Genomic DNA, 22,661 nt, shown 5'->3' on the forward strand with positions numbered 1-22,661 from the left:
CTCGATAAAAGGATTTTTTTCGGTCAATGAACATTATGAAGCGGATCTCGGTCCTTAATTCGAGAAAGGTAATACAAACCTCCGGGTGGATGTGATGACCCACAAGTATAGGGGATCAATTGTAGCTCTTTTCGATAAGTAAGAGTGTCGAACCCAACGAGGAGCAGAAGGAAATGACAAGTAGTTTTCAGTAAGGTAATGTCTGCAAGTGCGGAAACTGTAAGTAACGGAATAGTTTGATAGCAAGATAATTTGTAATGAGCAAGTAATGATAGTAGTAACGGAAGTGCAGCAAGGTAGCCCAATCCTTTTGTGGCAAAGGACAGGCCAAAACAGTCTCTTATGATAAGCAAAGCGTTCTTGAGGGTACACGGGAATTTCATCTAGTCACTTTCATCATGTTAGTTCGATTTGTGTTTGCTACTTTGATAATTTGATATGTGGGTGGACCGGTGCTTAGGTGTTGTTCTTACTTGAACAAACCTCCTACTTATGATTAACCCTCCCGCAAGCATCCGCAACTACGAGAAAAGTATTAAGAATAAATTCTAACCATAGCATTAAACATCGGGATCCAATAGGTCCCTTACGGAATAGCGCATAAACTAGGGTTTAAGTTTTTGTCACTCTCGCAACCCACCATATAATTTCTACTCCACAATGCATTCCCTTAGGCCCAAATATGGTGAAGTGTCATGTAGTCGACGTTCACATGACACCACTAAGGGAATCACAACATACATACTATCAAAATATCGAACACGTATCAAGTTCACATGATTACTTGCAACATGATTTCTCCCGTGACCTCAAGAACAAAAGTAACTACTCACAAATGATAAACATGCTCATGATCATAGGAGTATTAAATAGCATATTGGATCTGAACATATAATCTTCAACCAAATAAACCATATAGTAATCAACTACAAGATGTAATCAACACTACTAGTCACCCACAAGCACCAATTTATAGTTCCGGTAACAAGATTGAACACAAGAGATGAACTAGGGTTTGAGATGAGATGGTGTTGTTGAAGATGTTGATGGAGATTGCCGTCCCCAAGATGGGAGAGATGTTGGTGACGATGAGGACGATGATTTCCCCCTCCGGGAGGGAAGTTCCCTGATAGAATCGCTCCATCGGAGGGCTAAAGTGCTCCCGGCCAAGTTCCGCCTCGAGGCAGCGGCACTTCGTCTCGAAAGTCCTCCTCTTGTTTTTCTAGGTCAAAATGACTTATATACCAGAAGATGAGCACTAGAGGTGGGCCGAGGAGGCCACAATCCCCCAGGGCGCGCCAGGGGGGCCTGGCACGCCCAGGTGGGTTGTGCCCACCTGGTGGCCCCCCTCTAGTAGTTATTTGTTCAAGTAACTCTTATTTATTCCATAAAAAATCTCCGTGAAGTTTCAACTCATTTGGAGTTGTGGAGAATAGGTAGCCTGACGTAGCTTTTTCAGGTCCAGATTTCCCGCTGACGTAATTCTCCCTCTTGGTGTGTACCTTGCAAATTATGAGAGAAAAGGCATTAGAATTACTCCAAAAAGCACTATTATGGATAAAAACATTATAAATAACAGTAAGAAAACACGATGCAAAATGGACGTATCAACTCCCCCAAGCTTAGACCTTGCTTGTCCTGAAGCGAAAACCGAATTCGAAAAACATGTCCACATGCTTTGAGAGAGAGGTGTCGATAAAAACAAAATACGGAAATAGAAGCATCATGTTGATTATCATAACAACAACAAAATTAAACATAAATATTCAAAAAAAACATAGGACTTTTATCATATACTTCTCATGAATAAGTAATAGTTCCTCACACAATCAAAGTATAAAGCAAAAACTCTATTAGAAACCAACAAGCTATGTTCTTAGTCAACTTTGCAACTACAATTCATCATGTTTTCAGGAAGGGTCACGTATCGGAGCCTTTAGGCAAGTCAACATACTCAGCCATCATATAGTATTCTATGATTTCTAACACTCACCTCGTACCCATGAGCAAAACGTTTCAACCGGACACATAGAAAGATAGGTTTGCCTCCCAACATACTCACCTCAAGGGCGATGTCAACAATAATAACTCATGCTATCTATATTCAACTGGACATATGTGCCTAGATCTTTCCTCACCGCATGATTCTTGCCAAAGGAGAAAAATAAAAGGAATAGAAGGAAAACTTTGACTCTTTGCATAAAAGTAAATACATAAAAGTAAAAGATAGGCCCTTCGCAGAGGGAAGCAGAGGTTGCCATGCGCTTATTTATTTGGATGCTCAATCCTTAGTGCAAGAGAACGTCACATTGTATTGCCCCTTAAGATGACAACCTTTATTATGCAGTCTATCACTTTTATTCTTTGTCATCCAAGTTCGTACAATGCTCAATTTTCTCTTACACTAAATGATCTCACACTTTTAGAAGCAATTTTTATTGCCTTTTTGCACCGATGACAACTTACTTGAGGGATCTTGCTCAATCCCTAGTGAGGTATGGTGGACACTTGAAAGTAAGATTTGGGTTTAAGGGTTTTTGGATACACAAGTAGTCACTACAAAAAAAGACACATCCGTGACATTTTGGGCCGAACGATTTTTTTTCTGTCATGCTTATGACACTTTTATGACGATAATTGTAACAAAACCTGGTATCATCGTAGATGTGGTGGGCTCCTACTTCTATGACAAAAAATCATGACAGAAAATGGGCTTTTCATCCTAGGCGGGCCGGAGACGCAGCTGCATGACATTCTTTGGGCGTCCATGACGGAGAAAACCATGGTAGAAGCGAGGGCGAGGAAAATATCGGGGGAGTTCCCGGTTACGGTGGGTGGTCGGGGGCCGAGCGATGAGTTTTTCTCTCGTACGTATGTGCGTGTGTGTGAGGCGTTGCGCTCTAACTGAACCCGAGCAAGGTGTTGGGCTCTAACTGAACCTGAGTGATTACACTGCAGGCTACGCGTTACTGAACCCGAGCAATCGATCGATCTATTGCTGCTAACTGAACCCGAGTGATTCCTTTGCTACTGCTGCTAACTGAAGCCGATCGAACACTGCTGCCTCCTTCCCTTGATGAACAGTGAGCGTTGTTGAGGGGGTTTGGATGAACAGTTCCCGGTGGGGGGGGGGTGGATGAACAGGAACCCGTCGTAGTAGAGGCCGTTGTCGCTGGATGAACAGTACCCTGATCGATCGAGCCGGTGGACGAACAGGACCCCATGGAGGGCTTGATGAACAGGACCCCGTGGAGGGCTGGTTGAACAGTAGCCGGTGGAGGGCAGGTTGAACAGTAGTCGGTGGAGGGCTGGATGAACAGTAGCCCGTGGAGGGGTGGTTGAACAGGACCCCATGGAGAGGGCTGGTTGAACAATAGCCAGTGGAGGAGCGCGCGGTGGAGGCTGGATGAACAGTAGCCCGTGGATGAACAGTCGCAGGTGGAGGCTGGAGGAGGTCGACGGTGGATGAACAGGAGCCCATGGAGGCTGGAGGAGGTCGACGGTGGAGGTGAACAGTATCCCGTGGAGTCCTGTTTTGCGGTACGCCACACCCCTCCCGCTGAACATGACCCCCCGTTTCGACCGTATCGCTCCAACACAAGTCTGTTTCCTCCGTTTTGTAGTACGCCACACCCCTCCCGATCAACAGGACCCCGTTTCGACCGTAGGAGGTCCGTTTCCTCCGTTTTACGGTATACCAGACCCCTCCTGATGAACAGGATCCCGTTTCCACCGTGGCCGGTCGAACACAAGGCCGTTTCCTCCGTTCTGCGGTACACTAGGCCTCGTTTCCATCGGCTGTTCCGTCCAAGCCGGTTGGCTCCTGATGAACAGCACGCGTTCCGTTGCCTCCCGATGAACACGACGCATTCTGTTGCCTCCCCATGAACACGACGATGATGCAGTTTCTCCATTCCGACCCAGCCAAAGCCATGTACACGAGCCCTGGCCATACTTATGCGCGAGTAGGCGTTCGAGACCCCGCCCGTATGTATGTACGTGGTCGTATTTACTTTCTTGCACCCTAGCCGCTGTACATACGTGTACATGCTACATGCGTGCCTCTACTACGATACGTGCGCGCCTCTACATCGACCAGTATGTACGTACACGTTCGCGACCAGAATGACAACGCTACGTATGCTTCGACCGGGTGGGTCCTGACTGTCAGGCACTTCCTTGCGTGCGAAGATGTAGCTGGTGGGTCCCAGCAATCAGGGGGGCGAATCATTTTTTTGCCCGTAATATGGACGCACTTCCTTGCGTGTGAAGATGTAGCTGGTGGGTACCAACAGTCAGGGGGGAAACATTTTTTCGTGAAATACGGTGGCCCGTCCGATGGGTCCCTGCTGTCAGGTGGAGGAATCATTATTTTCCGCGTAATAAGGAGGCACTTCCTTGCTGCGGCCGTGGACCCAGCTGTCAGCCTCTCAACCTACAGTACTCTTCTGATGGAAGTTGTTCGTTGACCACATTGACCACGTCGCGCGAGAGCACCAGGGTGGTGGACGACGGCGAGGCCTAGGAAGGGGACGACGCAGAGCCGGGGAGGACGCGCCACTGGATGCCCACGCGGAGGGGAGTACGTGGGTTGACTGTTTCGGCTGCGGTGTGAGGCTGCCGTCACCGGAGAATAACAGGAGGTGTGGGATGGCATGGCCAGCGGTGGCAGCACATCCGGACACGGGAGGCAGGAGCCGGCGGCACGACGCTTGTTTGCGTGACTGGAGCAAGAAGACCAGAGGTTGAAGAAGCACTACGGCCGTTGGATGGACATCGTACGATCACTGGAGCTAGAATAGTTCATATTTGCTAAGTTGACAAAGCCCTCTGTCCCCGTCATCTTAGTAGGCCCACAGGTCAGCCTCCCACTATGGTGGGTCCCAGCTAGCAGGGGAGTATTCATTTTTTGTGCGTAATAAGGAGGCACTTCCTTGCGTGCGAAGATATAGCTGGTGGGTCCGACCTGTCGGCGGGGAGAACATTTTTTTGCGAAATACAGAGGCCCTTCCGGTGGGTCCCAGATGTGAGGTGGAGGAATCATTATTTTGCGTGTAATAAGGAGGCATTTCCTTATGTGCAACCGTGGACCCAGCTGTCAGCCTCTCCACGTACAGTCCACGTCCGATGGATGTCGTTCGTTGACCACGTTGACCACGCCGCGCCGAGAGCACCAGGGCAGTGGACGACGGCGAGGCCTAGGAAGGGAACGACACGGAGCCGGGGAAGACTCAGTAGTGGTTTCCCACGCGGTGGGGAGTACGACGGTTTACTGGTCCGGCTGCCGTCGCCGGAAAATAACAGGAGGTGTGGGTGAGTAGAGGAATGCCCTGGCCAGCAATGGAGTAGGGTGGGGCGGCGCGGCCTGTGCGGCAGCACAGCCGGCCCCGGGAGGCGGGAGCAGGCAGTACCACTGGCGCTGGTTTGGGCGGCTGGAGCAAGAAGATCAGGTATTGAAGAAGCAGCACGGCCGTTGGATTAACATCCAACGGTCACTGCTGCTAGAATCATTTGTGGACTTAGTTGACAAAGCCTTTCGTACACGTCAACCTAGTAGACCCACAAGTCAGACTCCAAATCTGTCCAAAACAGCATACAACCCGAAATTTCTAGCCAGATTCAAATTAATTTAAAAACTAAACACACCTTAATTTAAATCCAATGAAATTTTACCCGCACAAAAACAATGAAATTTAAAATATCAAAATACGAAAGAAAAAAGTATTTTGGAACTAATTGCCTGTTTGCTGTATTTTTTTCATTTCACAGCCCATTTATTATTACTTATAGCCCAATTTTTGGGAAAAATGCATCCCTCGTCTTGAAAGATTTCCGGCCCAGCAGGGCGTAGAAAAGCAAGTAGGCCTACGTTGGTTATTCTGCAAAAAACAAAATAGCTGGGCTAGCCATTTTCAGAAAGGAAAAAAACAAACTGGGCTGGTCATGTGCTAAACATATGAAATAAAAGCCTAGGCTAGACGGGCCACAACTCCCGCACAACCCAGTTAATTCCATTCTCCCGTTCTCCATCCCAAAAAAATTACTGCGCACGCTGCTGGGTCCCTACTGTCGTCCTCACCATGCACATTCATCTCCTTATTCCTCTCAGCTGTTGACCATTCTCAGTTGTTGACCATGTTGACAACACCGGAGGGCGGCGCTGCGGCGAGCAAACCAAGGCGGAGGACGATGGTGAGGCCTCGGAAGGGAACGAACAGGAGCTGGGGAAGATGCACAGAGTTTTAGGGTGCGATGTGGCCATGATGCATGCGCGGCAGCACAGCCAGCCGTGGGAGGTGGGAGCAGGCGGTCCCGCCAATGCTGGTTTGGCTTTGGCGGCTGAAGGAAGAAGAGACTAAAGAAACACGACATATGTTGAATGTCAATCCAATGGTCAAGGTTGGCGCAATCGTTTGTTGACAAAGCCGACACCAAGTAGCATACTTTTTTATATATAGGAAGAAAAGAAAAACTGGGCTCGTTCGCCTGGTAACATTCCCAAAATTGCGGCCGTTCGATCTTGCGTCGCAACTAAAACTGCGAGGAAAATGCGTTCGTCTATCGTCCTCCTCCCAGGGAACGTTCGCCACATAAGTGACTAGCACCCTTGGTTTTCAACCGAGGCCCCTTGGGTTCGAGTCCCAGGAACTCTCAGTTTTTTCCTCCTTCCTTCCTCGCAATAAAAAAGAAAGAAAATCAAAGACTTGAGAAGGCGTACAGAACAAGCTAGTGTACCAGTAAAGAGGCATTGCTGAGTTTTAGAAAAAAGAGAGACGTGCTCATGTAGCTGGTTCGAATCCAAACCTAGACTATGACTATATATGGTGCTATGCTACTCTGCAGGTAATGAAACTGACATATCCAGCGTTCGCTTCTCCTCTTCTCTACTTACTCTGCCTAGCATCAGAAACTCTGGCCGCAGCAACCATGTCTGCTGGCTGCTCGTCCACCTGCTCTTCACTAGGCAACAACCAGATATGCGCCAAGTCGCCACCCGTACCATCGCCTGTGGGTCTCATCACACCCCCGCCGGCACATGCACCGCAGCCGGTTGCTCATCGCAACGCGCTGCCGTTGGTGTGGTGCCACTGCTGCAAATCACGCAGAGTCATCCGTCGCGTCTCAACCACAATCCTCAACCCTGGCCGAGCCTTCTACAAATGCCCGAATCATGGGGTAATAATATGTTTAAGTGTTGTTCTGCTGCTTTCAATTGCTGATTTTTTTAATAGTTTGGTTGATGATCTTCCAATTTGATATGTGTAGAAAAGGAAGATTCGTGTGATTTGTATTTCTGGGAAGTTGCTGATGTGGGGGAATGCAACTACGCTGATTATTTGGTTAGCCGAGGAATCCCAATACCACTAGGTTGGGGTGTTGGACAAGTAACTGAAGGAACGACAGAAGAGGAAGATCTAGAGCAGAAGGTTAAAGATGCAGTTCCTCTGATCATGGCCAAGCAACAGCTGCTGAACGACCTTGACAACAATGAGGAGATGAAAGAGCTTGTGAAGATAATTGGCAAAATCGATGTGCTATGTAGGATGATTGTCTCTTTATTTGCAGTGTATGTAGCACTCGTGATGTATTTAGTGGCTATGACATCAGCACTTTGCTGAAACTAGTAATGAATGAAACCTATGTAGCAGGCTGGGCGTAGTGTTGTGAACATCTAATGATTTCTATTAACGAAAATCAGGGGGTATCCCCTTTTGCTCATAAATAAATAAATAGCAGAGGCCCTTTCGGTAATAAATAAATAAATTAGCAGAGGCCCTGTCGGGTCAGCTTTGTTCCCATTCGAAGACGTCGAGCAAATTGCAGTCCAACAACAAACTATGTCATCAAATTCAAGTTTCACATCCAAATATGAGTACAACTAAACAACAATGTCATCATGTTTTACTCGTCATACAATCACCAAACACAAATCAACATACATAACAAGTGATGGTCTCACAACAAAATACTAAACAACACGTTCATCAGGTTTCAGTTATCATAGAAAACACAATTTCACATAGTAGATAAAAAACGTCTTCTGACTGGCAAATACGACAAAAGCAATCTAGTCATCATCCGCAGCAGCAGCGTCAACATCTTCGCCATGTGTTTCAGTCTGAATCGTAATTCCCCAGAGTGTCATCTTCTTCTTCATCCTCAATGTCCTCGAACATTGGCTTCTTCTTGATCAACTCTTGTATGTCCACAGCACGACAGGCAATCTTTTCGCCAGCGTCATTGACGTGATGGTTCTCAAAGATATTAGGAACATCTGTGGAATCTTGTACATTAGGAGCGGTGTAAGCATCATCTTGTTGTGCAACTTCATTAAACGAATTCCTCTGCTCAAACCTTTGCAATACTCTCCAGTCATCGCTACGTGCAAATGTGTCTTCCAAGAAAAATATCTGTGTTGCTTGATTTGCCAAAATAAAAGGCTAGTTGGTATGGTACGCCGCCGCCTTGACATTGATGGATTTGAAATAATCATCAGCTCTGGGTTTTGCGATCCTGGAAAACAGGTTATACCAACGACAGCACAACAGAACCACACACCGATGATCCTCAAAACTAGAGATATACTGCAACTGAACAATGTCTGTTATGTTAGCATACATTTCAGTTGTCACTCTGTCGTACGTATCCGTGCTCATGATGGCACTGTTTTGTGTCTTCCTGCCTTCGTCGCGTGCAAGGGTGTTGTAGCGCACATCTCCAACAACGCAAGATTCATAATGTCTTACCTGAGTATCAGGACCCATTGCTTGTGCGTAAAGGGCATCATCAACTGCCAGCCCATCCTCCCGCATCTTCTTAACTTATGTTTAGAAAATAGACAAGCTGATCATCTTATGTACTCAATATATTAAAAAACTGACAATGCAATTCAAAAGCTTACATGGCTCATGAACCATTTCGCAAATCCTGCCATAACCAGTTTGTCAATGTTTCTTGTATTTTGCGGCAGTAACTCCTTTTTGTAGATGTTGCACAACATAGTGATCGCGTCAAACATCTAAATATATAAGAATGTGCTGCAAGTTTAGTAGATTACGATGTATAAGCTGCAGTACTTAGCACTTACTTGATATAAGGTAGTATCCCAGGACAGTTATTCAACATATACCAAACCATTTTGTCCAAATCTTTAGGTTTGTCCTCTTGTCGACTCTTCCATGTAACTCGAACAGAATAATTGAAAACGTTGAGCCCGGGATTGTCTTCACCCACCTCTTTGCTAAGTTGATCAGCTGTTTCAATGTATTTTGAGCAGAATGTCAACGCTTCCGTAGCAATGTAGGCCTCTGCAATGGAACCCTCAGGTCTAGCTCTGTTCCTAACATAGCCCTTGAAAGTGCCTAGCCGCCTTTCAATAGGGTACATCCAGCCATACTGTACTGGACCTGTAAGTAGTGCCTCATCAGGTAGATGAACAGTAAAATGCACCATCACATCAAAGAAGGCTGGAGGATATATCTTCTCAAGGTCGCATAGGATAGTTGGTATCTTGTCTCTAAGACACTCCAAAGCATCTATCCTGATATTTCTACTTCAGAGTTCCTGAAGAATTGTCCCAACTCTGCAACTGCTCTATATAAGTCAGGGTGGCCCAATCCTCTAAGGATAACAGGTAAAACCCTTTGAAGTAGGGCGTGGCAGTCATGAGTTTTCAACCCTTGTACCTTGTTTCCATCTGCACTGACTCTCCTTTCAGGGTTGGAAGCAAATCCATGTGGGAATCTCACACGTGACATGACCTCGTAGAATTCTTTTCTTTTTACCTTGTCCACGACGTACAAAGCTGGTGCCAAATCCCATGGTTTACCTTCATTTTGCACCTGCAAATCGGGTCTGATACCCAGGTGTGTCAAATCAATCCTAGATTTTAAGGTATCTTTCGTCTTGCCTGCAATATTAAGAAGTGTGCCGATAATGTTGTCACATATATTTTTCTCGATGTGCATCACATCAAGATTATGCCGCAGATCCAAATCTTTCCAATACTCCAAGTCCCACAAAGTGGACCTGCAGGTAAACAATAATCTCTCTTCTGCGCTGACACGCTTCATTTTCCTGCTACCATTACCAGGATGGTTTCCTGGTGTAATATGCCTGACCTTCTCTAATTCCACTTGCAACTCATCAGCTGTGAGCCTCTTTGGCGCATCACGGTTTTCATGCTTTGCATTGAACACCTGTCTTCGGTATTTTGTAGGACGCGACTTGTCCTTGGCAAGGAAACGACGGTGTCCAATGTAACAGATCTTGCTAAGTATTGCGTATGACAGCGGATTCCTATCACAGCGAACACATGCATTGTAACCATGTGTCGTTCGCCCTGACATAGTGCCCAAAGCCGGATAATCATGGATGCACCAAATTATAACAGCACGCAGAAAGAAATCAGCTGGTCGGCTGCTATATAGGTCTTGAGTGAGAACACCCCTCCATAGCTGTTGAAGTTCCTCGACAAGAGGCTCCATGAATAAATCAAAATTATTTTCCAGGACTTTTTGGACCTGGGATGAGCAAGGCCATCATGTAGTTTGATTCTTTGGTGCAGACATTTGGAGGCATGTTGTAAGGGATAACAAGCACTGGCCACATGCTATATGTGGCACTCTGGTGGCCAAATGGGTTAAATCCATCTGAAGCTAAGCCAAGTCTAATGTTTCTCGGGTCAGCAACAAACTTTTTGTGTTTCTGATTGAAGCTTTTCCACTCACTACCATGAGATGGATGGCTCATTACATTCTGATCTCTGTACTCCTGGTTCCTAGAATGCCACAGTACATCCTCTCTTGTTTCAGCTTCATGAAACAACCTCTGCAATCTTGGTGTAATTGGAAAATGTCTCAGAACATTATGAGGAATCCTCTTCACAACATCGCCATCTTTCCATCTTGATGATTTGCATTTCGGGCATTCACTTAAGTTGGCATAATCCTTCCGGAACAGAACCCAATTATTCTTAAAAACATGGATCATATCATATCTAATTCCAACTGCATGAAAGAAATTCTTCATTTTACTGTAGGTGTGTGGCACCTCAGACGCATCTGGGAAAGATTTGCGGAAAGCAGCCAACATTGCATCGAATGATTTGTTCGTCATCCGCTCAGGTGTCTTCACGTGAAGAAAGGTGACCATAGCTGAGAATACTGACAGCTTATTTCCTGGGGTGACAGCCATGTTGCATTGTTCCAACATGCGGGCCCAACGTTTTTTCTTCTGCAGGTGAAAGTTCATGAAATGCACGAGCATTTCATAGCATTGTTTCAATGTTGGTCAAACTCACTGGCTCCGCCACCACCACCTACTCCTCCTCTTCCACCTGAGCATCAGGCAGATCAAGATGGTGATCAGTTGCTTCCACGTAGTCAGTAACATTGACGTTCATAGCTTCACCATGATGAACCCATCTAGTATATGTGACCGACATCCCATACAAGTGTAGATGATTTTGCACAGTTGACTAGGGTCTTGTAAGTGAATTCATACAACTGCTACACGGGCAGAGCACATCTAATTTCGGACCACCGTACTTAGCTCTGATAAAGTTCATGAAGTTTTCAACCCCCTCGACATATGCAGCGAAGAATCTTCGAGCAGAAGTTATCCAAGTCATGTCCATCTGTTAGACATACAAATTAGTTCTTCTACTAGATATTACAGGAAAAACATATATGCTTTTTTATGAAGTCCAGAAAAAATACCTAGGTCGATGTCTAAAGCTATGGCAAGATATTTGGACGAGCAGATCTAAGTAACGAGATATATGTAAAGCTAATTCAGCAAACAAATTTGATTGCTAAATTATGGCTGGCTGTTTCAGCAGTCAATGAGGCCAAGCACACAGCCATCGAACTATCGAAGGCCATCGCAGCAACAAAGATCGAGTAGAAAATGGTGTACAGCTATTTCACCTAACAGATTGGCTACTAGACCATGGCAATCTACGTCACAATAAATATATGGCAGGGTATTTTAGCAACTAATCGGGCTTGGCATGCCATCTTAGCTAAGCAGATTGAGTGCAGAACAGGGCAAGGAACCTTCTTAAGCAGAGCATATTGACTGTAAACTACTTCGGCAAACAGTGAGATTAACATCGTCTATCAGCTAACATTCAGCGCTACACCAACATGCACGGGGCCTCAGTCTAGAATGCGCGTACCGTGGGACAAGCTGGCCGCCATGCGTCTCCACATGAACATCGCCAGCGCTGGCGGCGCTGACCGCCGTGCGCCTCCATAAGAATGTCGCCAGCGGTGGCGGCGCTGCTAGAGGACGGCAGTCTATGAGAGCGTATTGTGGGAGCGAGAGGATCGCCATGCGTCCCCTCGACGAACGCGGCGCCGACATGTCGGTGCGGCGGGGAGGGCGGCTTTAGCGGAGCGAATGGAGTGGAGGGGGACGGGGGGGGGGGGTGGGAAATATTATTGGCTAGTTGGCCGAAGGGCGATTGAATTTGGGATTTGGGGGAATGTTTTTGGGGGGGGGGGCGGGATTTTTGCGCGGTGGACGGGGGGAGTTTGGCGCATGGTCGGTTTCTCCAAGTGCAGTCCCACGTGTCAGTGAAGAGGCAAGCCGAAGCGCATTCCGTTTGCGTGAGCCGTGTGCAGGACCGAACGTGTGTGGGGTGCAATGCGACCGCGATAGGGGTGCTGTGAGTGTACCGCCTTTTTTCCTTTTAAACTAGGTGCTTCGCCCCCTAAAGAAAAGAAAACTTGGTGCTTCGCGCGATCCATCGATACTACTACTAGTAATCCGGTAATCCCGACTAAAACGGCGCGGTTAGCTTAGTTGGGTTTTTTAGGACGAGTAACGCTACACCTACGTAATCCCAATTACGTAATTAACGTAATGTGAAACGTGTGAGCTGTTGATTGTAGATTGGGGGAGGGAGGGCCCACCACCATGAAAATCAGGGAGGAGAGAGAGGCAATTTACGTTAACCCTTTTGTAGGTTCCCGTAGATGTAGAAAGATGTGAAATGCGTGAATGTGTAGTGGACGTACTATTGGAGTGCCTAAGAAAAATTGTGTATGTAGACTATGTGTTTATTTACTTCGCATGTTAGCTTTGTCTCGGTTCAATAAAAAGCAGAGTTGGTGATGATGGTGTGCCTGCCATCCTGCAACATAGGCCGCCCGATCTATATCTAACGGATAGGAAGGAAACTATGACAATTTACCCGCACTCCTCTCCACATTTGTAGATAAGGCTTTCCCTCGTTCATCCTTTTCTACCACAAGATCTTGATGTTCCGTGCAACGCACGGGCATCTTGCTAGTACTCCTACAATATACTATATTATTGTGAAAGTTCATATACACCGGCCGAGATTAATGCAAACACGGTAGATTTTCATTACATTTCGAACTTTCATAGGATAAAAAATAAAAGAAACCCGACCCTAAACCTATTCTACGGCAGCGACCGACGTCCTCCATCTGCGATCTCCATGTACGGGGGCGAGGTTCAAGACCCGTGAAGTGAAGGTGCGGTCTCCGGTGAGGAAGAGTAGAACACGGGAAACGGACCGGTCAGTTGGCACACCATGCCCTGCCGCCTCCCATGCCCTACTCATCCTCGGAGGAGTCCCCGACCTCGGCGGTGCTGGAGGTTGGACGGCGGCAAGTAGGACGCGTGGTTGACGGTGCTCCCGTCGTCGGCTGCCAGCGTGGCCACCGCTTGTGCGGTCGCGTCCGCGTCCGGCTACGCCGCTATTGCGTCGCGAGCGGCGACTTGAGCGAGGGCGGTGACCTCGAGCTTCATCCTCGAAGACAAGCTCTCCCGCAGAGCGTTCGCGCTCGTGGTCATGGCGGATGTGGTGCCAGGTAGCAGGACAATGCGCTATGGTGTGGAGGTTAGCTGGGCGTTGCCACTTTAAGTAGCGCATTTCGGTGAGGCCAAGCGTCCGGGTGCGTCATTAAGTCACCGGAGTTGGTTCCTCGGGCACCGTGCCTCTTAACGACGGCATACAGACGGACGGCATGAATGCGGGCAGCTGGCGCCGGCTGGGAACGCACCGCGCGACGGCGTGAGGGACGAGGGTTTTTGGTGTGCCAGGGTAGTCAGCTGCGGTCGTGGCAATGTTGGAGATGCCCTTTGCTCACATGCGACCCGACATGTCACTGAAAAAGCAAGACGACCCGGCATGGTCTCAGGTCCTGGGGATGCAGTTGGCCGCGCTACACTACTCCGCGGACGCGTCGCGGAACACGCGCACTTCGGCTCCCCGTGCATCCTCGACGAGCCGGGTGTTGATCCGCTGGTCGTGCCACAGCGCTAACGCCACCCTCGGAACACTGAAACCGACCGTGTAAAGCGACGATGAGCGTGTCGCTCTCGCATGCCTCATTAGAACATTCCGCCGAGTATCATTCGCATGTGGGCCTAGACCATGCTTGTATTTCCAATGTTGTAATTTGTCCGACATGCATACAAACAAACGGTTCGTTTAAAGTTTCACTTGTCGTCCACTACGTGTCGCTTCCCGTCTTAGTTTTTTACATCCCATTCGGCTCATGCCCCGACACATCTTGACGAGATCGATTGATGTTGAGAGATCAATTGCGTGTCGTGCAAGGAGATAAAGGTTTGGTCTGTTTCTATGATAGAAATGACCGGCGGGGGGAGGGGGTCTGTGGGGATCAGAGGGAGTATATTATACGTTCATAAGCGAAACGAAGGTATTGTACCCACCCTAGTCCTCTTTCAATCGATCTCCGAACCCCGAGATGAAATCGAGAGAGAACGAGTGGGTGCATGTGTCATACCTAAGGCGGATTCAAAATTTTGAACCGGTGATCATAGCATCCACAAATCATATATAAAGGGTATTCAATGTTCGTTTTGCTCTTGAACGTACAATGTACTCCCTCTGATCCTTTCTAGTAGTTTACATATAAGTTTTATGTGTAGTCAAAGTATCTCTACTTTGATCAAACTTACAGAAAAAGTATCAACATTCAACAACGCCCAATCAATATTGTTAGATTCGTACTTACTCCTAGATTTGTATTCAAACAGACATGGTTTCCAATTTGTTTTCAACCACGTGAATGTGCTTGTTCTCGCACATGCTTTTCCTACTAGGATTTCGCCACGTATAGCCAGTCCAATAGTAACTTTTTAAGCTCCCTGTCCAATAGCACTAGTGGAGTACTGACAACATCTGTAGTAGAGTATGCAGTGCTGATAGTACTCCCTCCTTCCATTTATATAGGGCCTATGTGGAGGAGAGAGATGTGAAAAAGTAAAGGGAGTGAGCTCTCATGCAAGAGCCTAGCTATATACGCATTCCTAGTTAAATACAATAAATATGAAGAAAGAGATAGAGAGGAGATGGAAAAAAGTACTAATACAATAGCCAACCATATTTTTTTTGCGGGAAATAGCCCACACTACTGTATGAGTGTATATAGATGATGGCTATAGATGACATGGCAGTTCCTTATAGCCATCGGCTGGCTATATTATTAACCATGCTCTAATGCGTTTTTCAAAAACGCCTTTGACTATTGACAAGATTAATAGTACTTGAGATGTATAATGTGAAAATTATATCATTCGAAGCTCCTTTCACATACGAATTTGACCGTATGCTTTGTGTAAGTTGCATGTCATATATTATTACTCTAACATTTGGTCAAAGTTAGCCTCGAAAAACGCACTAGGCCCTGTAGATGGAAGGAGGGAGTAGTAGTGGAAGTGGATCCTCTAACGTAGGTATCCCTGCCTTACCCTCCCTTTCGTTCACTTACTGGCGGACCCCATGATTGCTAGGCCCCGCATGTCAGTTACTCAATGGGTTCGGCCACGTCAGGGGATCCTCATCCGTAGTATACTCCCTCTGTTTTTATTTACTCCGCATAAAACGGTGGGAGTGGTAGTATAAATGACGCGGGCGGGGGAGGGGGAGGGACGTTGGTTTGCTCTCAACTATGGTCCCATGAGCGAGCGAAAATGCAAGACGAAGCGTGTTCCATTCGGCGAGCGACGTGGAGGGTCCAACGTGCCGGGGTGCAACGCGAACGCGACAAGAGCGATGTACAGTCAAAACCGATTGACCGGTCGTCACCAGAACCACTATTCACACTAGAACCTTCCCCGTTCGGCCTACGCAAGCCACTGCCCAAAAACCACACCTCCTCTCCAGCCCATCCCCCCACCTTTCGATCCCCTAGCCCGCATCAAGCGTCCCCTAGTTCACCGAAAAGCCATGGTGCGCCGCAAGATCACGTACTACAAGATGCTGACGCCGGAGCGCCGCGCAGAAATCGCGGCTGCGGTCGGCACCACAGACCTCCGTTCCCAAGCTCGCTTTGCGGTGGGCCAATCCCCGAGTTCTCTGGAGCCAAGCTACGATGAGGAGGAAGCCGATCCAATGTTCATGGCTGAGGTCGCGTCGCAGAAGGCCCCCGATGGGTATGAGACGATGGACGTCGACTTCGTGCCGGTGTCCAGGTCGCCCATGGTGCAGGCGGACCAACGGTTCAACCTGGCGATACTAAAGGACGACCGGGAGGCAGAGGCTCAACTCGACGCGGAGCGCGCGCATGCCGCTACCATCGAGGCTCTCCTGCAGGCGGAACCGGATGTCGTGGATGTGAACCGAGCGGCGGAGGCTCAACTTGAGGCGGAGCGCGCGGATGTCGCTGCCATCGAGGCCCTCCTGCAGGCGGAACCGGACGTCCTCGACTTGAACCGGGCGGCGGAGGCTCAACTCAACGCGGAGCGCGCGGATGCCGCTACCATCGAGGCCCTCCTGCAGGCGGAAGCGGACGCCCTCGAATTGAACCGGGCGGCCGAGGCTCAATTCGACACGGAGCATGCGGATGCCACTGCCATCGAGGCCCTCTTGCAGGCGGAACCGGACGTCCTCGACTTGAACCGGGCGGTGCTCTCGTCTGTGCAGAGCGCCCGCACGCTCTGCGTGAACGAGTAGCTGGAGGCCGAGGACAACCACGGTGCGGAGACACATGTCGGCAGCTACGGCTGGTTCGCGCCGGCAGCCAAAGACGACGAGGCCGTCTCGTTCCACGAGCAGTGATAGTTTATCTTTATGTTGTTGTTTTTAGGGATCTTTTGTTGTGTAAAAACATATATTGTTATGCAAGTCGCCTGACTTTCAACATTTGGGTCAGTCTACCATTTCAGGTTGTTGGATGAATATCCTACGTCTCCTAACCCTTCTTCCTCACCTCTTCTTCTTCCCCAACAGACCACCACACGGGCCGTATGGATCCTCCCCAACATGCAGTTGGATAAACATATTGTATGAACGAAAATTATGTGTCAGCGGTAGGATGGCTGAGTTTGGTTTGTTCACATGCGGTAGCACGTGTCAGTGAGGGTGCGTACCCTTGGTTGGGTTTGCGGCATGCAGGAGCGACTGTGTGAGGGTGCGGAGCGACCGTGTGAGGGTGTGGTGCGACCGCGAAAGCCATGCGCAAGTGTACCTCCTTTTCATTTTGAAAACTTTAGGCAAGCTTGGCAAAAATGTGTGGCGAAGTATGGCAATGCAAGGCCTAGACCCAAACAGGATAAGTACGTACGTACTAGGAGTACTGGTGTTAATAAAGAAGGGCATGGTTTTCCTTCGCGGAATTAATTGATACAAATCCTTGTTTGACGTGTCAATTAATGCATATTTTTTCTCCAAAGCCCAAAGAGCTAACCATCTCACTCCTCATCGCTTGATTAGTGCAGCGCCATGCAAACCAACCTTCTCACTTCCGCATGCATGCAAGGGTATATTAATGTCCTTGGTTGCTAGTACAAGGCAAACCCCATCAATTTTGCCTCGATTAGTGTTAGTGGCCTTTTGCAAATTGAAATTTTGATATACTGGCCTTGTGTACAAAAAAATGGAGGTAGTAACTATTTGACTTCCTTCCCCATTGCGGTGACGTTGACGATATCTCGAACGTTGTGGTTTGGTGAAGTGCATTCGACGAAGAACACCGTTCAGGGAGACCACCGGATGCAAGTGCCGCCTGCAAGCCGAGACAACCGCCTTATTTGCATCCAGGAAGTTTGTTGAACCAAAGGACGCGTAAATGTGCGGTGAGGTGGTTTCTCGAAGAAGACGATGGAGAAGGGTAGTCAACGAAGAGTGAAATGATGGTTGCTTCGTCCGTGCTTTGTGATTTGACGTCTCAATGCTTTGTGATTTGTGATAGAAGGGACAGGGGAGTAGACTCTGTGCTCTATACTGTACATGTGTCCAAGCACGGGATAAAGAGGAGAGACGTTGCATTTTTCTATTCCTTCAATCAATCAATCAAGGAGCTTCGGTTCCATCTTTTTGGCTTTGGCAGCACCGTCCACAATGGTTCCCATCGATGCCAAAAGCTATTTTCACATTTGGCTACACATTGTGGATGCCCTTAACCGTACCACTTGGTTTTGCTCCTGTGTGCTATCTATACAAATCTCAATTATATTGATCTAAAAAATATAGAATCAAGATTAGTAAAAAGGAGGTGATTTTGCCGCGCGGATGGCGGGGGAGGTTTCTTATTTTTGGAGGACGTTGGCCTGGCAGTTTGCTAACATGCGGTCCCACGTGTCAGTGCTTTACCAAGCCGATCCGCGTCCCACATGAGGCAGAACAACGGCAGAAGCAACACGTGGTTAACTTGAAGAAGATCTTATAAAAAAACTTGAAGAAGATGAGGGAGAAGCGGATTTAGCAACGAGTGAAATGATGGTTGCTTCGTCCCTCCAACTTCTCTTTTAGCATTATTACTTTGTCCCTCCAACTTAACTGCGGGAAAGGTGCAGCTTTGTGATTTTACGCCTCATTGCTCATTACTACACCGGCGCCATGACTGCGGTGCTTCACCCCTGCTGCTCTACACTGTATTTCGGTATGACATGTGGACCCGGTAGCATGATGTCCCACATGTCGGAGAACGGGACTAGAACATTTATGAAAGCGAGCGCTCCACTCTTACGACGCAGGAGTACACGACACGGCGGCCCCGTGAACTGTCACTTGTACTGTATAGTACTATAGTTTTGCTGTTTCGCACTACCCATCGATACAAACCCGATTAAACAGGAAAGGGCGGGATTTTTCCCGCGCGGTAGATGATACTGGCCATACATTTCAATGGCAATTTTAATGTATGCAAACTGAATAATTAAGTAACAGTATGATATCTAGTCAAACTAAAAACACATATGCTTTATTGTGTTAGAGTGTAGTAGTAGTGTTGTATTGCATAGTTGTTAGATGTAACATGCGAGAACGTGTAAAGATGTAGTTTTGGAGGGCCTACAGAGAGAAAAGCATAATACAGTCACCGAACTTCAGAATACGCTCATTACGGTCACTATATACGTTTTGCGGTGATTATACGGTCACTTGCTCACCGTTCAGCATCGGATTGCACTCTGTTGACCGGCCAAGTAGTCTGCGTGGCACCATGTTGACTAGTTAAATTGACCACGTTCCTTGTGGGTCCCACATGTCAGTTCACATAGGAAAAAGGTTAGATAACCACAAATTTACCCAGGCGCGACAAGACTCCAACCGTGCGTGGGAATCACCTGGTTGTGTATGTGTCTGTCAGGGCCTGATGTGTGCGCATGCACGTGTAGGTTGAGCACTTGAGCGTGAGAGTGTGTGTTGGTCGTGTGGTGTGTGCATGCATGCATGCGTGTGAGTGTTGCGTGCGTGCGTGGCTGCGTGTGTACGTGTGAGTGTTGCGTGCGTGCGTGGCTGCATGTTGTCTTTTGTGGTGTTGCGTGCATGCAGTTGTGTGCATGCGTGTGTGGTTTATATAAATCACCACACAGCTCCTGGTGTGGTTAACAGATGGGCTCAGCATACCAAATACAAGGCCACCTGTCCGCTGTGCCGCGGTCATGACTTCGACCATCGTCCAATATTTTTTTGTCATTTGTTTTCATTCTTACTAGCAAGATGCTCTGCATTGCACGTAAACATCAGATGCATTGTTTGACTAGTTTATCTTGTGAGAGAAAAGGATGAACGAGGGAAGGCTTATTTGCCAAAGTGGGAGAGGTGTGTTGGTACCTTTTTGCAAATGCCCATAGTTTCCTTCCCTATCTGTCAGATTATAAATGGACGGCCTATGTTGCAGGATGGCAGGTGCTACCTCTTGAGCACTGCGTTGGTTTTTCCCTTGAAGAGGAAAGGGTGATGCAGTAAAGTAGCGTAAGTATTTCCCTCAGTTTTTGAGAACCAAGGTATCAATCCAGTAGGAGGCTACGCTCGACTCCCTCGCACCTACACAAACAAATAAGAACCTCGCAACCAACGCGATAAAGGGGTTGTCAATCCCTTCACGGTCACTTACGAGAGTGAGATCTGATAGATATGATAAGATAATATTTTTGGTGTTTTTATGATAAAGAGTAAAAGTAAAGAAAGCAAGTAAATGGTAATGGAAATAACTGAAGATTAATATGATGGAGAATAGACCCGGGGGCCATAGGTTTCACTAGTGGCTTCTCTCAAGAGCGTAAGTATTACGGTGGGTGAACAAATTACTGTCGAGCAATTGATAGAATTGAGCATAGTTATGAGAATATCTAGGTATGATCATGTATATAGGCATCACGTCCGTCACAAGTAGACCGACTCCTGCCTGCATCTACTACTATTACTCCACACATCGACCGCTATCCAGCATGCATCTAGAGTATTAAGTTCATAAGAACAGAGTAATGCTTTAAGTATGATGACATGATGTAGAGGGATAAACTCATGCAATATGATATAAACCCCATCTTGTTATCCTCGATGGCAACAATACAATACGTGCCTTGCTGCCCCTGCTGTCACTGGGAAAGGACACCGCAAGGTTGAACCCAAAGCTAAGCACTTCTCCCATTACAAGAAAGATCAATCTAGTAGGCCAAACCAAAATGATAATTCGAAGAGACTTGCAAAGATAACCAATCATACATAAAAGAATTCAGAGAAGATTCAAATATTATTCATAGATAATCTTGATCATAAACCCACAATTCATCGGTCCCGACAAACACACCGCAAAAGAAGATTACATCGAATAGATCTCCACGAGAATCGAGGAGAACTTTGTATTGAGATCCAAAGAGAGAGAAGAAGCCATCTAGCTAATAACTATGGACCCGAAGGTCTGAATTAAACTACTCACACATCATCGGAGAGGCTATGGTGTTGATGTAGAAGTCCTCCATGATCAATGGCCCCTCCGCCAGGACGCCGGAAAAGGCCCCAAGATGGAATCTCACGGGTACATAAGGTTGCGGCGGTGGAATTAGGTTTTCGTGGATGCCTCTGATGGTTTGGGGGTACGTAGGTACATATAGGAGGAAGAAGTACGTCGGTGGAGCAATGTGGGCCCCACGAGGGTGGAGGGCGCGCCTGGGGGGGGGGTAGGCGCGCCCCCTGCCTCGTGCTCTCCCCGTTGATTGCTTGACGTAGACTCCAAGTCCTCTGGATCACGTTTGTTCCGAAAATCACATTCCCGAAGGTTTTGTTCCGTTTGGACTCCGTTTGATATTCTTTTTCAGCGAAACTCTAAAATAGGCAAAAAAACAGCAATTTGGGCTGGGCCTCAGGTTAATAGGTTAGTCCCAAAAATAATATAAAAGTGTATAAATAAGCCCATTAAACATCCAAAACAGAATATATAATAGCATGGAACAATAAAAAATTATAGATTCGTTGGAGACGTATCAAGCATCCCCAAGCTTAATTCCTGCTCGTCCCCGAGTAGGTAAATGATAAAAACAGAATTTTTGATGTGGAATGCTTCTTGGAATACTTCTTAATGTAATCCTTTTTATTATGGCATGAATATTTAGGTCCGAAAGATTCAAGATAAAAGTTTAATATTGACATAAAAACAATAATACTTCAAACATGCTAACCAAGCAATTATGTCTTATCAAAATAACATAGCCAAAGAAAGCTTATCCCTACAAATTCATATAGTTAGGCTATGTTTTAATATTGTCACAAAAACGTTCTCATCATGCATAACCCCGATGACAAGCCGAGCAATTGGTTCATACTTTTAAAGTGCTTCAGCCTTTTCAACTCTTACGCAATACATGAGCACAAGCCATGGATATAGCACTATGGGTGGAGTGAAGTATAATGATGGGGGTTATGAGAGAAGACAAAAAGGTAGAAAGTCTCACATTGACGCGGCTAATCAATAGGCTGTGGAGATGCCCATCGATTGATGTCAATGAGAGGAGTAGGGATTGCCATGCAACAGATGCACTAGAGCTATAAATATGTGAAAGCTCAACAAAACAAACTAAGTGGGTGTGCATCCGACTTGCTTGCTCACGAAGACCTAGGGCATTTTGAGGAAGCCCATCATTGGAATATACAAGCCAAGTTCTATAATGAAAAATTCCCCCTAGTATATGAAAGTGACAACATAGGAGACTCTCTATCATAAAAATCATGGTGCTACTTTGAAGCACAAGTGTGGAAAAGGATAGTAGCATTGTCCCTTCTCTCTTTTTCTCTCATCATTTTTTTGTTTGGGCCTTCTCCTTTTTTTTCTTTGGCCTCTTTTTTTTAGTCCGGAATCTCATCCCGACTTGTGGGGGAATCATAGTCTCCATCATCCTTTCCTCACATGGGACAATGCTCTAATAATGATGAT

The sequence above is a fragment of the Triticum aestivum genome, chromosome 3D (genome assembly GCF_018294505.1).
Source record: "Triticum aestivum cultivar Chinese Spring chromosome 3D, IWGSC CS RefSeq v2.1, whole genome shotgun sequence".
In the NCBI taxonomy this organism is placed as follows: domain Eukaryota; kingdom Viridiplantae; phylum Streptophyta; class Magnoliopsida; order Poales; family Poaceae; genus Triticum; species Triticum aestivum.